Source organism: Rattus norvegicus, chromosome 2 (genome assembly GCF_021556685.1).
Source record: "Rattus norvegicus strain SHRSP/BbbUtx chromosome 2, alternate assembly SHRSP_T2T, whole genome shotgun sequence".
Classification (NCBI taxonomy): domain Eukaryota; kingdom Metazoa; phylum Chordata; class Mammalia; order Rodentia; family Muridae; genus Rattus; species Rattus norvegicus.
Genome location: NC_141535.1, coordinates 136,644,900 through 136,659,835, shown reverse-complemented (window position 1 = coordinate 136,659,835; position 14,936 = coordinate 136,644,900). Strand labels below are relative to the sequence as shown.

At 45.2% G+C, this 14,936-nt stretch overlaps 1 non-coding gene across 1 annotated transcript; it reads right to left on the bottom strand.

Annotated features, from left to right (window-relative positions):
• Positions 1-1,026: 1,026 nt before the first annotated feature.
• On the bottom strand, positions 1,027-1,098 carry Trnap-ugg2 (transfer RNA proline (anticodon UGG) 2). The gene has a single exon. It is a non-coding gene; the product is annotated as a tRNA-Pro (tRNA).
• Between the last annotated feature and the right edge of the window lie 13,838 nt (positions 1,099-14,936).

Below are 14,936 nucleotides of genomic sequence, written 5' to 3'. Positions count from 1 at the left end.
TAGTTCGTTGCCAGATAAATCTTGATGCAAGCTAAAGATGGGCTCGCCCGGGATTTGAACCCGGGACCTCTCGCACCCTAAGCGAGAATCATACCCCTAGACCAACGAGCCATGTAAGACTATGTGTCTGGTCCACTGCATGACCCTGGAGCCGTCTTGGGGCGGGACCTGAAAGTCTGAGCTGGAAGAAGAGTCAGATTTCAGACCCGCCCCGAAAGGGTGAATTCAAAGACTGTAATTACAGAGGGACTCCCCAACAAGCAAAGTGAGGAGGTCGCCTAGTGTCAGGTTCTCTTGATCTTGGCCCAAGGAGCCACTCAGTGCTTGGCTGGCGATTCACACTGCCCATATGGAAGCCCGCTGTCTGAAGATCACAGTCACTGTGAGGGACAGACGGTCGTCCAAAGAATCCGGCCGTGCCTGCGTGGAGGTTCCTTGGGGCTCCACCCCTAGAATCCCAGACCCGGCCACTAGCCTACGGTGCGGCACCTTGGGGTATAGCTTCCCGCTGGTGTGTTGTACCTCGCTTGATAAAACCATGATGAGAGCCCACGATTGTGTGTGGACCAGAGGCAGGGGTGAGAATTTTCTCCAGCCCGTGGCCTAGAAAGAGGCGAAGAAAGGGTGCACGCAGGGTGCACCCCTGGGCCCAGTCAGCGATGCTCCTCCCATCCCCGGGACAGTCGCTGTGTGCTAGCCACCCCTCTGTACAGAGTTGTGAATCTCTCTCCAAAACAGGCTTCCTTCACCTGAGAGAATCGGGTAGATCTGGGCTGGACCGGTCTCTGGATTCTCCGGATCAAAGCCACCAGTTCCCCTTTTTGTGGGAAAGATCCTAGAGTTTGGGTAGCGAGGAACTGAGACCTCCCCGTTCTGTCTAGCTTTACGGAAGGACTTTTCCTTGGCGGGAGGATTTTTTGCTCTTCTCGTCCTTGTTTTCTTGTGGCTTTAACAGGAGGAACTTGTCGGCTACTTTGAGAAGATGGAGAGTGAAACGGAGAGAGAAAAAAAAGTTATAAAATAGCTGGGCTCGTCCGGGATTTGAACCCGGGACCTCTCGCACCCAAAGCGAGAATCATACCCCTAGACCAACGAGCCGCTGAGCACAGTAGGCTTTGCTTCCTCCTCAGTGGTGAGAACAAAGGATTGGCGTTCTAATCGTTTTGTTAATTCATCAGTAGTTACTATGGATTACACAATCCACGTTGGACTTCCAGGATGTGTTAGTTTGGCTGCATAAACGAAAGAACTGCTGAGCCCACGATTTTTCCATTCCCTAATGGCCTACCTGTGATAAGTACAGACATGCCAGTCTGTACTTTCTGGGCTTGCTTATGTTAGAGAGCACAAAGGCAAGTGCAGAACTTACCATGTTTCAAAATGATAAATGGCTCTCCAAACGAAGTAAATCAAAGACCTATAACTAGCCTAGCTATGTCGATTTCAAAAGAATCTTTAAAAATATAAGGTTTTGGGAAGGTGAGGAAGAAGGAACGCTCCTTAAAACACTTGTTCAGCGCTTGTGTCGAGGCTAACGTCTCGCAGTCCAGCGCGCCTGAAGGCTTGAGTTCGATCCCCAGAACTCAGTGAAAGAAGCGATTTGACTCCTGAAAGTTTTCCTCTGAAACATGCACGCGCGCGCGCGTGCGTGTACACACACATGCACACACTCACGCACTAATTATTATTATAAAAGTTTTTAAATGGAATTACATATATGTGATTTGTGATGGGCATGGTGGCACTTGCGAAGTTAGTGCAAGGAGGACATAGGACCTCAAGGCCATTCCCTATTTCATAGCAAATTGGAGGCCAGGCTGTAACACAGTATCATATATGGTAGGGGAGGGTGTCTGGAAGCTGGCACGGTGGACAAGAGGCAACCACGCCCACCAGGGAAACAAAGGCCACAAGGGAAACCTGGCTATTCACCTGTGACCCTGCCCCTCTTTCACTCTGATTGCACAGGAAGGAAGTCAAGAGCAGAACCCGGTTCACTGTGCATGCCTGTTCCTGAACATGCACTGCATTCCTCAGGCTTATCCGAACACTATTCTCTCCCAAAAACGTAAGATTCGATGGCTCAGTCGGGGAACCGCACTCGCTACCAAGCCCGAGTCAGACTCTCGGGACTCCCATTGTGAAGGGAGGAAACTGACCTCCACACACAAGCTCTGGCCCACAGTCCTGCCATCAAACAAGTAAACAATTATAAAAAGATGGCAACAATTATATAATAAAACAGGTGATACGCTCTAATTAGAAAGCAAGCAAACCTGATTTTTTTTTTTTTTTTTGACCTAGAAAAGGGTATTGAGGGCTAGGAGCTGGCTCTGTTGGTAAAGTGCTTGCTGCACAAACGTGAAGACCTGTCAGTTCCCAGCATCTGCATAAAAGACGGGCAGAGCAGGACACATCAGCGTCCCCAGTGCTGACAGCAGGGCTGGAAACAGGCAGATGGATCCTCTGGGTTCAATGGTCAATCAGCCTAGAAAGAAATCAGCGGGTTGTAGAGCGCTCGCCTAGCAAGCACAAGGCCCTGGGTTCGGTCCCCAGCTCTGAAAAAAACAAAAACAAAAACAAACAAACAAAAAAACCAAAAATCAGCAAGTGTCAGGTTCTGTGACAGACCGACCCACCGTGTCTCAGAGAAGAAGGTATAGAAACAAACTGGAGAGGGGAGATGGGGGTCTATACCTTACAGAGGCAGGTGGATCTCTGTGAGTTCAAGGCCAGCCTGGTCTACAAAGTGAGTTCCAAGACAGCCAGGGCTACACTGAGAAACCCTGTTTTACAACAAACAAAATAACAAAGATGTGCGCACCCCACACCCAAAATAGAAAGAGAGAGAGAGAGAGAGAGAGAGAGAGAGAGAGAGAGAGAGAGAGGAAGGAAGGAAGATCCACATGCCCTGCATAGGGGAAGGCGCCCATGGATACCTGTCTCTGTCTCTCTGTCTCTCTGTCTCTCTCTCTCTCTTTCTCTCTCTCTCTCTCTCTCTCTCTCTCTCTCTCTCTCTCTCTTACACACACACACACACACACACACACACACACACACCCCTAAATCAGGAATATTGAGAACTGAAAAGGTATTAAGGTAACCCCAGCATTCAGGAGGCTGAGATAGGAGGACTATCAGGAGTTTAAGGCCAGCCTGGCCTAGGTAATGCTCCTTATTCAATCCTTTATAAACCAACCAGAGAGGTCCCATTACTGTCCTCCTTTTGCAGATGAGAACGCTGAGACACCAACAGGGCAAGTAATGCCAGCTCACATCTACTGCATACATTGTATAAAATACATACATATTAACTCATTTAACTTTCACTCAAAATATAAAGGGTGTAGCAAGGCATGGTGTAGGCCTATGAATCTCAGCACTCAGGAGACTTACCGACAATCCGAGATCAGCCTGAGTGGACTCCAGAGTGAGTGTTCCAGGCTCCAGCCAGACCTACAGAATAAGGACAGCTTCACTAACCACCAAAGACAACAGGCACAGGTGAGGCTTAGGAGGTAAGTACTATGACTTTACGGATGAGCTAACTTCATCCTTCAAACAACCTTGACCTCATTATTACTCCATTTTTGTAGACATAAATGGAGATGGAAAAAACAGGTGATTAAGTATTTCAGTAAGGTTATATACATCTTAGTAAGTGGTGGAGCCAAGAACTGAACAACTCTGTTTATTGTCAGAGTCCGCATCTTAATCACCCTTAAACCTACTTTATGTACTGTAAAATCCCATTACAAATGCTTTTACAATGCGTGGACTCAATTGCATGCTCTAAGAGAAGGAGAGAGGAATTTGAATGGATCAGCAGTCTTACCGTGTGTCTCGGATGGAGGTGTCTTGGCCTTGTGACTCTGCTTTGAAGATTTTGCAGTAAGTAGGGTCCTTCCATGCAGTGTTACATGTAAATAAACAGTATGAGTGTATGGCTGTCTTCCTTGCACATATGTCTCTGTGCCATCTATGTGCCTGATGCCTAAGGAGGTCAGGAGAGCATGTTAAATCCTCTGGAACTAGAGTTACAGACAGTTGTGAGCCATCATGTGGGTGCTGGCAACCAACCCAGGTCCCCTGTAAGAGCAGTAAGAGTTCTTTAACTGCTAAAGTGTCTCTCCAGGCCTCTGGAGTCGGAACTTTTCATGTGGGCTACGACCAACAGTGATGCCTTCAATCCTGCGGGAGAGTGTAGTCAGTGAATTAGTACCTTCTTGACACATTTCCAGTAACTGTGTTGAACATACCCCATATCCCTCATCTTCCCCACCTCGGCTTGCTGACTTTGGAATCCGAGATTTAAGGCTGCTGATTGCAACAATTACCAACTACGTTAAAACACCGTGTCTGTGGGTAAGCAAAACCCAAAAGCTGTGGTGGATCCAGGAGGGTTTGAGGGGTATGTTGGGAACTCAGAAAAGTTTGGGGGATGTAATATGTAAGGTATTTGATTCTAAAGAACGAGTATCTCTGACAGACAGGACAAGGGAGGGAATTTCGTGTGGGAAGACTGTCCTCTGCAAGGGCATCTAGGTGGGGAGGTTTGAGGTGTGGCCCATGAGGAGCTGTTTGTGCCCAGACTCTAAGATAGCTCAGCTGGCTCAGGTCCCAGCACCCACATGGTGGCTCATCCCAGTCTGTAACTCTAGTTTCAGGGACTTGGATACCTTCTTCTAGGGTATCCAAGTATACTAGTGGTGCACAGATATACCTGCAGGCAAAAGACCCATATACATAATAATAACAACAATGATAGTACTAATAATAATACAAAGAAAAGCCTTGGGGCATCATGTAGGTACTCTACTAACAGCTCATTGCTCTCCTAAGCTGTACTCAATAAACTGTTAAGACTGACAGACAGACAGAGTCAGTGGCAGCATTCCACTTTTTTTAAAAAAGGCTGATTTATTTTTATGTGTGTGTGCATGTAGAACATGCAGACGAGTACCCGGAGAGATCAGCAGAGGGTGCTGCATTCTCTGGAACTAGAGTTCCACACAGATCCTGGGATCTGAACTCTGGTGCTGTGCAAGAGAAGCCAGAGCTCTTCAGTTCAGCAGCACTTGGGGGGCAGAGGCAGGCAGGTTCTCTCTGAGTTCAAGGCCAGCCAGTGCTACATAGTGAGAGCCCCTCGACCCTCCAGACTCAGGAAAGGAGAGGACGGAAGGGAGGGAGGGAGAGACGGAAAAGTCTTGGAAGTTTATCTGGAAGGGTGGGGCTGACTTGGACTGTGCATAGTGGGTTTTCAGTGCCAGAATCAGTTCTTACTAAGGCATCCTGCTGTGAGTGACGGTTCTTGGAAAGAGGACGTGTCTGCAAAGGTTGACTGACTGATTAGAACGGCAGTAATGTGAAGAGGTCGGAATGTTGCAGGTCCAGAACCTAAGGACTATTTATGTTGGACTATCTTTAGTCTCTAAATAGACTTTTCTCACCCAGCTCTGTGACGGACCTAACATCCTGTGACTAACCGACAAAGACCTTTTGGAATGCATTCAATTAAGAGACACAAGCTTCTAACAAACTAAAACTGAAGAATGTTTTCAGATAGCATCTGGTGTTTACAGCTGAGACTTCTTTGTTGTGCGAATACTTAATGTTTCCACCCAGGTATTTAAAAGGTGTCCTGGGGCTGGAGAGGTGGCTCAGCGGTTAAGAGAACTGAAGTGCTCTTGCAGGGTTTAGTTCTAGCACCAACATGGCAGGAAACAAAGGTCTCACCTCAGGTTGAGGGGACTCAATATTCTATTCCGAACCCTATGGCCTTCTGCACTCAAGTAGCACTCAAAAATCCACATAGGTGCCCATGAACATAGTAAGAAATACCTAGTCAGGATAGAGAGAAGGAGCATCAGTTAAGAACACGGGCTTCTCTTGGAGAGAAAGGAGCAAGAGTTGATACCCAGCAGCCATGTGGTTCACAACTGTTTGTACCTCCAGTTAAAGCCATCTTCAGATCTCTGTGGGCACCAAGCACAAATGTGGTACACGTGTGTACACACAGGCAAAGCACACAGAAAGTAAAATGAGTGAATCTAATCTAATTTAGAAAAAAATGTTGAAAAAAGGGTTTTTTTTTAAAAGTGTCTTGATTTTTTACTTTATTTTGTTACCATCAACTTCTCGAAACTGTTTCTATGTTGAAACTGGACTTTGGGGTAAATATGTGTTCCATGTCTATGGACATTCATATATGGCTGTAGAATACATCATTTTTTTTAATCATCTTCAAGGTAAGGGTTATGTTTTTGCACTCATGCAGAGAATCATATCTTCATGTACAGGGGGCATCAGAGTCTGTCAGGCACCCAGGTTTGTGTTGGTTAGAGCCACCATTTATTAAGCAACAAAAAGAACTCCGGAGGATGGGTGTTGTCTAGTGAGCAAAGGGAAAAGCTTAAATAGCAGCTGACCAAGAGACTCTTGGTCTGTTATAAACCATTGCATAGCACCACCACCCCGACACACACACGCACACACACACTCAGGGTTGTATGATGTAGGTTTTGTTGAGATATTCTCTGTCTATGAAGCATCAGTGCAGGAGGCCTTCCAGCCTTTACTCCTCTGTCGCAGTTTCTAATGCAACAGTCTACAAAAATCATCTAAAACAGCGCTGAATGAGACACTTTCTGGTTGGGAAGAATGGGAACCCGTTTGATCAACCAACCAAGGGGGACAGGACAGCATATTAGAGGAGAGTGACCACAGAACCCTTGGGGGACAGGTGAGTCTCAGATCAGTGAACCTGAATTTCAGGACCTCCCGAACTGATGGCTTTAGGGAAGGAATAGAGGTGGGTCCTTGAAATTTATCTACTCAAGTGGCCAAGTGTTTTCATAAACTTTGTAAAATAAGGCATTTTAACCATGGTGGGCTGAAGTCTGTGCAAGAATTTATGCTATTATAGCTTTTTCCTGTAGGCATAACACATGGGCAACCCATTGTCATTCTGGAGTATAAGACTGTCTTGTAATCCTGGCAGAGAAATAAGCGCATCAGTGGAGACAGATGCGCCTGTGGCACTGTTAAGGAGCTACTGACATTCCTTAGTTGGGAGAGGGAGGTTCACTGGTTTCTCACCTGGAATTCCAGATGTTAAAGCCAGATGATGTGAAACTGTGTTGGTGATGTAGTTGTTCCAAGGTCATCCATGAGCCTCTAAGTAAACCCTCACTCGGTCATTTGGAAGTCCGATAAACTAATTGGTTACTGAGCTGGACTTTGGTGGAATCATTACCTCGAGCTATCCTTGGCTCCCTAACTGGTAGGCACAGATATATATGTTGACTCATTCCCAGGAAAAGTTAACATCACACACAGACTTTTTTTTTCTCTTGGGAGGAAGTTTGAAGTGAGAAAAACTGCTTCCACAATGCTTGAGGTATTTTGTACCAATGTCCTATGACAGTGCAGGAAGGTAGACAACTCAAAAGAGCTTCAGGAAGTCCCTGAAATTGATTAGATTCAGAGGCCTCTTTATCAGAGTAAGTAATAAACGCTGCAAAGACTCTGAGACCAGGCCAGCTGCCTGGAAGAAGCAGAAGGCAACTGAGCTACTTGAAAGAGGGTCAGACAAACTGAGGCACTAGGAAAGGACATCCTCCAACCTGTGAGCTGCCTGCAGGCTATGCAGTGTGCTCCAGGTTCCCAGCGTTTGTGAGCTGTCACCCATGCTGGGGTTGGCTGTGGTGATGCAGCTGTCTTTGCATCATTTCTGCTCCTGTAAGGAACCTCTCACCCATATTCCTGTAAGTAACCTCAATAAAATCCAATGGTTCACAAAGATGGACTTTGGGCAGCAGCACGTACCTTTAATTCTAGTACTTGGAAGGCAAAGGCGGGTGAATTTCTTGAGTTCCAGGCTAACCTGGTTTACAAAGTGAGTTCCAGGACAGCCAGGGCCACACAGGGAAACCCTGTATGGAAAAACAAAACAAAACAAACAAAAAAGATTAAAAAAAAATTGTGTGTGTGTGTGTGTGTGTCTGTGTGTGTGTGTCTGTGTGTGTCTGTGTGGGGGTTTGCTGTATACATGCAGGTATCCTCGAGGCCAGATTAGGGCATCAGTCCCCTTAAGGCTGGATTTATAGACAGTTGTGAGCTGCCATGTAGGTTCTGGGAATTGAACCCTGGTCCTCAAAGAGTAGCCAGTGATATTGGTGAGCCATCTCAGCAGCCCCCAAATACTTCTATATGAAAGAAGTGTGATAAAAGATTACCTTAAATTAAAAGCAAACCTAAGAGTCCATAAGATGTTATTGATTACAAATTGTGATGCTGGTACAAACTTTTCTAGATTAACAGTAGTAGAAAACAAATTTTAATCTATACCCAAGGCAAAACCAGCTATCCTTCTAGTCTGTTTAGGAAATATTACTGCAGAATCATCATGCAATTGTACTGGAGAGATGGCTCTGCAGTTAGAGCATTGATTGCTTTGGTATGGGACCTGAGTTCAATTCCCAGCATCCACATGATGGCTCACAACCTCTTGTAATTCTAATTCCAGAGAATCTGGCACAGCCTTCTTCCTTCTGTGGGCATCAGGCACACATATGCACACATATTTATCCATTCATTCATTCTATGTATTGGGAAGGGAGTATATGACGCTACAACATATGAGCACATATGATCAAAGTACAACATATGAGATGAGGGATGTTAGGTTTGATGGCAAATGCCTTCACTGCTGAGCCATCTCACTGGCCCTCCTAATATTTTACAACTCTCAAGTCTTTTTCCCATGTATTACAACTGTTTCTTTCTGGTATTCATGCTTGATTCTGGGCCTCCAGGAAGCACAGTTAACTTCCATGTTGACTGGCTTATCTTGTCTCTCCCCGACACTCCCTCTCCTCCCCCACTCTCCTTAGTATGAAGTCATTGTTACCAGCAGATACAGAAAGGGATGTGCTCAGTCAGGAAGGAGAGAGGGAAGGGTGAGATACAGAGGCCACAGGCTAAAGCAGAGGGATCTGTTGGCAAGCAATGGGGTAGGGATGTCTGGAGACAGGGAGCCTGACTCTCCGGTAGGCCCTGGATTGTCAGGCAGAGCACAAAAGGCAGAAGAGAGTTTGGGAGAATGGCACACAATGCTGGCTGGTGTCAAGGCTGAGGTAGAGAACAGTCCTTGGTGGTTGACATGAACAGATAAAACAAGCCTTTAATCCCAGGACTCCAGAAGGAGGCTGAAGTAGGACTGCCAAGAGTCTGTGGCCAGTCAGCCTGGGCTCAAATGTGAGTTCAGGCCAGCCTGGGAAACCAAAGGGGAAAGGGAGATCACACACACACACACACACACACACACACGCACACACACACACACACACACACACACACACACACCTTGAATTATGAAATAATAGCTTCTTTTAGTGGAAAACATTATGTGGACACACAATCATGAGCACCTAACTTCTTTTGTATGTTGAAAACTTTACTTTCTGCTTATTTTATCTGCTTGCATTAGACAGCACAAATTTCATCCAAAATCATTACCTCACTGGGAGCCAGGTGGGGTGGTACATGCTTTTAATTCTAGCACTTAGGGAGGTAGAGGCAGGAGAATCTCTATGAGTTGGAGAAGGCTACCCTGGTTTGCATAGGAAATTTCAGGTTGCCCAAAGCTATGAAATACAGTAACAACAACCACAACAGCAACAACAACAACAGCAACAACAACAACGCCTCATTAAGGCCAGTGAGATGACTTTGCAAATAAAGGCATTTTCTGTTAAATCCGAAGATCTCACATGGTGGAAGAAGGGAGCTGACTCTCTCAAGCTGTCCTCTGACCTCCTCACGTGTGCCCTGGCACCTGTATTCACACAACAGGTGCACAATAAGTAAACGTAAAACAGTTTTTGCTTCCTTGTACTCTCGAAACTTAACACGGCCTCTCCAAATCAATTTGGTTTTGTCATTCTTTAGGACAGCTCTTTTGTAACTTGGTCACAACATAGCTTCTAAAAGGTTTCCAGAGGACCTGGATTCGATTCCTACAACTGTTTGTAACTCCAGCCTCGGGGGATCTGATCCATTCTTCTGGCTTCCTTGAGCATGCAGGTGGTACATAGACATGCAGGCAAAACACTCTTACACATGGAAGGAAGGAAGGAGGGAGAGGTAGGGAGGGAGGGAGGAAGGAAGGAAGGAAGGAAGGAAGGAAGGAAGGAAGGAAGGAAGGGGCAAGCTAATACCTAAGCTGGTGCTTTTAAAACTTCCTGATGCTGTGGTGACTCCCAGACATAAAAATATTTTCATTGCTACTTTGTAACTGTTATAAATCCTAATGTCAGTGTCTGTGTTTCCTAACGTCTTAGTCAACCTCTGTAAAAGGGTCTTTTGCTCTCCAAAGGGATCTCGACCTAAAACCACTGACCTAACCCACAAAGTGAGCTTAGGCACTGAGTTCCTTTGCTGGGCCCAGAGCAGAAGCACGCATTATTTTCTCTGTAAAAGCCTAAGAGGCGGGTGGGAAGGTAGCGACACTGGTCCATGGAGAGACAAGGTAGGTCAACACCACAATTCATCTGGATGGGGTTGCTCAGAACTGCTTGTTTAAGGAAGGATCCAAGGAGAGCTCTTGTTTTTCTGGTTGGTCTCTGATGGTCATTGACAACCACGAATATGCCAGTGTGAGAGGAATTTTACATGAATTTAGACACTGGTTTGGTCACTCGAGGTCCTGGCCACTCTCAGCTCTTGGTACTGATATCTTTGACATAGTAGTGGCCTCCCACACTGAGCCAAGTCTCTAGCTGAATGTGTTGGAAGTGATAGCATAGAAGTTCCCAGGCTTAGTCAGAGTAGCTTTTAAACCTTGTTCTTGGAGAATTGATCCGTTATGTAGAATACAGCTTTATTTAGTTAAGAATAACTTAGGTCCTCCAAAAGCAAATATCCTGTTAGCAGAAGGAACTATCACTTGGCCAACTCCAAGGGTTTACTTTCCTTTTGTGTTTTCATGGTAATTGTCACTGCCACCCCCGTAATGGGCCCCAAAGAGTTCTCCTATTCAACACTCTGATATCAAAAGCAGGAAAACCTCTTCCTTTGCTCAGCTTGTCCAACAGAAGACAGGCTAAAATTTAAAAACACTTTCTGTGTAATTAAAGACAACAGAGGGGAAATAAACAGAGAAAAGATGTATAAAAATATTCTACCAACACACATTATATAATCTCATGTATATTTAATTTGCCTTCATATATGCATATGTATATATGTGCATAGGAAACACCTAATACCTGAGGCCGGAGAGATGGCTCATTGGTCAAGAGCACCTTCTCCTCTTGCAGAGGACCCAGGTATAGCTAAAATATTGTTGTGGGTATTTGTGAAAGAGGAGAGGAATGGAATGGCTGGGAAAGTAAGAAAGGTTACGTGTAGAGGGACTTGGATTTAACTGTGTGTATGTCTGCGTGCACTGAGCCAGCCAGAGGCTAACCTCAGGTGGTTGTCCTCAGAGGCCCTAGACTAAGTCTTTACCTGTGTTAGAATTACATTGCCCCATACCTGATTTTTTGTGTTAGACAGGGTCTCACCACGTAACCTTGGCTGGCCTACAGTTCTCTAAGTAGACAGGCTGGCCTTGAACTCACAGAGATCTGCCTGCCTCTGCCTCCCCAGTGGTGGAATTAAAGGCATGCTTAGACTTGGATTCTTTTTTTTCTTCTTTTGAGACAGAGTTTTCTGTGCAGCCTTGGCTGCCCTGAAACTCACTCTGTAGAGCAGGCTGGCCTTGAACTCAGGGATCCACCTGCCTCTTCCTCTTTAGTGCTGGGATGAAAGGTGTGTTCCACCACCACTTGGCTAGACTTGGATTCTTAAGACATTTATTTTATACTATTTGAAGAATGATAGCAACGTACTAATGGATCGTATGTATAATTTTTAAATGAATTGTATGATAAAAAGTAAAAGCAATGCAAATATAACACAGGTAGCTATTACCCGATCCTTAGCTAGCCGATAGGATTTCTGGCTTCATCAGACGGACTTTCCTCCTGACCCTGCAGTCTTTAAGACACTTCATGGTAAAGCTTCTGGTTTCTTACTAGGCTTCCCTCTGCAAAGGATGGATACCTTTTTTGAAGGCCTGCTTTCCAAGCTCTCTCAGAAACTTTCATTCTGCACAATGTTGGCTAATACCAAGAAAGTGGATCATTGCATCTGGGAAGCAAATATACCCAAAATGCAGAGCACAAAATAGTAATGTTTCTGGGCATACATATAATATTAGACCTCAATGCTGAGGCAGGAGAATCTGTTTTGGGGGTTAGTCTAAGATGCAAAACCAGAAAACCCCCTCAAACAAAGAAACAAACTCTTGTATTCTACAAGATTGTGTACAAAGCTTTTCTTGGGGAGACTCAACACACACATCTATCTGTTCACCTCAGTTAGATGACCCACACAGACCAAGTACAGATACCACCAAAGTCCATATTGGTGAACCGATGGGTTTTATTGAGGTCACTTACAGGAGTAAGAGTGAGGGGTTTCTTTCTTTTTTTAAAAAAAGGTTTATTGGGGGTTGAGGATTTAGCTCAGCGGTAGAGCGCTTGCCTAGCGAGCGCAAGGCCCTGGGTTCGGTTCCCAGCTCCGGGGGGGAAAAAAAAAAGAAAAAAGAAAAAAAAAGAAAAAAGGTTTATTTATTTTACGTATATGAGTACACTGTAGCTGTCTTCAGATACACCAGAAGAGGGCATCAGATCTTACTATAGATGGTTGTGAACCACCATGTGGTTGCTGGGGATTGAACTCAGGACCTCTGGAAGAACTGTCAGTGCTCTTAACCCCTGAGCCATCTCTCCAGTCCGAGTGAGGGGTTTCTTATGGAAGCAGAAATGACTCACCAGCCGCATCACCAAGACCCCACTCAGCATGGGTGAGAGCGTGGGAAGGCTAGAAACTTGGAAAGCACTGCACAGCCTACAGGCAACTCAAAAGGTTGTGTCCTAACCTGGTGCTTCCTTTGATCTAGCCCTCTTCTAGTTCAGTTACTTTCTGCTTCTTCTAGGCCATCTGGTTGGTATTAGAATTTTCTTTACTGTTTGGCTTTGCATTTCTGAGAGGGATTCTCAGCTTTTATTGCTTACTCTGGCGGGGAGGAGCCTAGTGAATATGGTCAGTTTCAGGGACTTCCTGAAGTTCTTTTATCTTCCTACTTACAGTGTTTCCCTGAAGGGTGCAATGTTTCAATCTGGGAGGAAACTGTTGCACAACATACAGGTCCCTGGCTAAGAGCTAGGAAGGGCCCCAGGCTGATTTCCAGTGTGCGTGTGTCATCTCTCTTGGACCAACTGACTCTCTAGACATGTTCTTCAAATTTAAGGCAGGAGTGCTAGAGAGGCAAGCAGAAACATGTAATACCTCTTGAGGCCAGGACCTTCAGAATCTTTACACTGTAACTTCTGTCCATGTTTTGCCCAGAAGCAAATACAATTACCTGAATTCAGCATCAACAGGGTGGAGAAATGTTCTTACTCTTAAGTTATGACAGATCTACATTAAATTTTTTTAAAGATTTATTTTATGTATGTGAGTACACTGTCACTGTCTACACACCAGAAGAGGGCATTGAATCGCTTTAGAAATGGCTGTGAGCAGCCATGTGGTTGCTGGGAATTGAACTCAGGAAGAGCAGCCACTGATCTTAACTTCTGAGCCATCTCTCCAGCCCCCCAGATCTACATTTTTTAAAAAATTAGTTTTATTATTTTATATGTATGAGTGTTTTTCCTGCATGTGTTTCTAGGCACCATATGCGCGCCTTGTACCCACAGAGGCCAGAAAAAAAATGAAACTGGAGTAACAGATGGTTGAGAGCCATAATTTGGGTGGTGGGAATCAAACCCAACCCCTTTGCAACATCAGTAGGTACTCTTCAGCTGCTGAGCTAGCTCTCTAGCCTAGACCTACATTTCTGTTATTTTGTCTTTTTTTTTTTTTTTTTTTTTGGTCGGAGCTGAGGACTGAACCCAGGGCCTTGCGCTTGCTAGGCAAGTTCTCTACCATTGAGCTAAATCCCCAACCCCTAGACCTACATTTCAAAAGTGCGTGCATGCACAGAACAGTGAAAAAGCCGAGAACAGTAAGTTCTTTGCCTGGGACTTTCCATCTTACTCTGGATGGGAAATGCGGCAAAGCATTTCTTCTCAAAGTAGCTAAGGGAATAGGAAGTCCCCGTTGTATTTGTCTTTAACTAAACAAAGTGGGCTCCTGCCATGTGAGAGACTCAGTATTCTTCTCAGAAAGTGTCAAAGTGGGCAGTGGCTCTCATAAAAGTAAGAATTTTATAAGAAATAGGAGGTAAACATCATCCTATACAACGGATGCTGTGCGTGCAGTAACCCTGTTATGTATGTACTAAGGTTTTAAAGTTATCAAGACTTTATTTTTGTAGTTAAGAGGGACGCCAACCTTGAACACTTCCCTAAGAGTTAAGAGAACCGTTGGTTAGCCATTCTGCTAATGCAAATTTCTAATGCATTTCCTTTTAAAAAAGTTGCTTTTTAAGATATGAAAGAAGCATCTCCAAGTGGGCAGTAACAGCTTTTAAAAACAAGGCTAAAATCTAATATTCCTCAGGGACTTAAAACAACACAGCAACCTCTGCCGTGCCTTTAACATTTGAGCCCCATTCTAGGGTCATTTCCACGGTTCCCACGTCCGTCTCCATAGCCGTCACACCGTTCAGTATTTCGTTCTAGTAAAAGCTGGTTGTAGAACATCAAAAACAAGTCAGGCTGGAGCCCAGAAATTAACCCGGTGTATGCTGTTCCAAGTGCTGGGTCTCTCACAGGGAGTCTGCAGGAGTCTGAGCCCAGCAGGATCGGCCCTCGCGCGCACCGGGACAGCCAATGCTCTTTGTTAAAGAAACAAATACAAGCCGCGGCGGCGGGGAATGG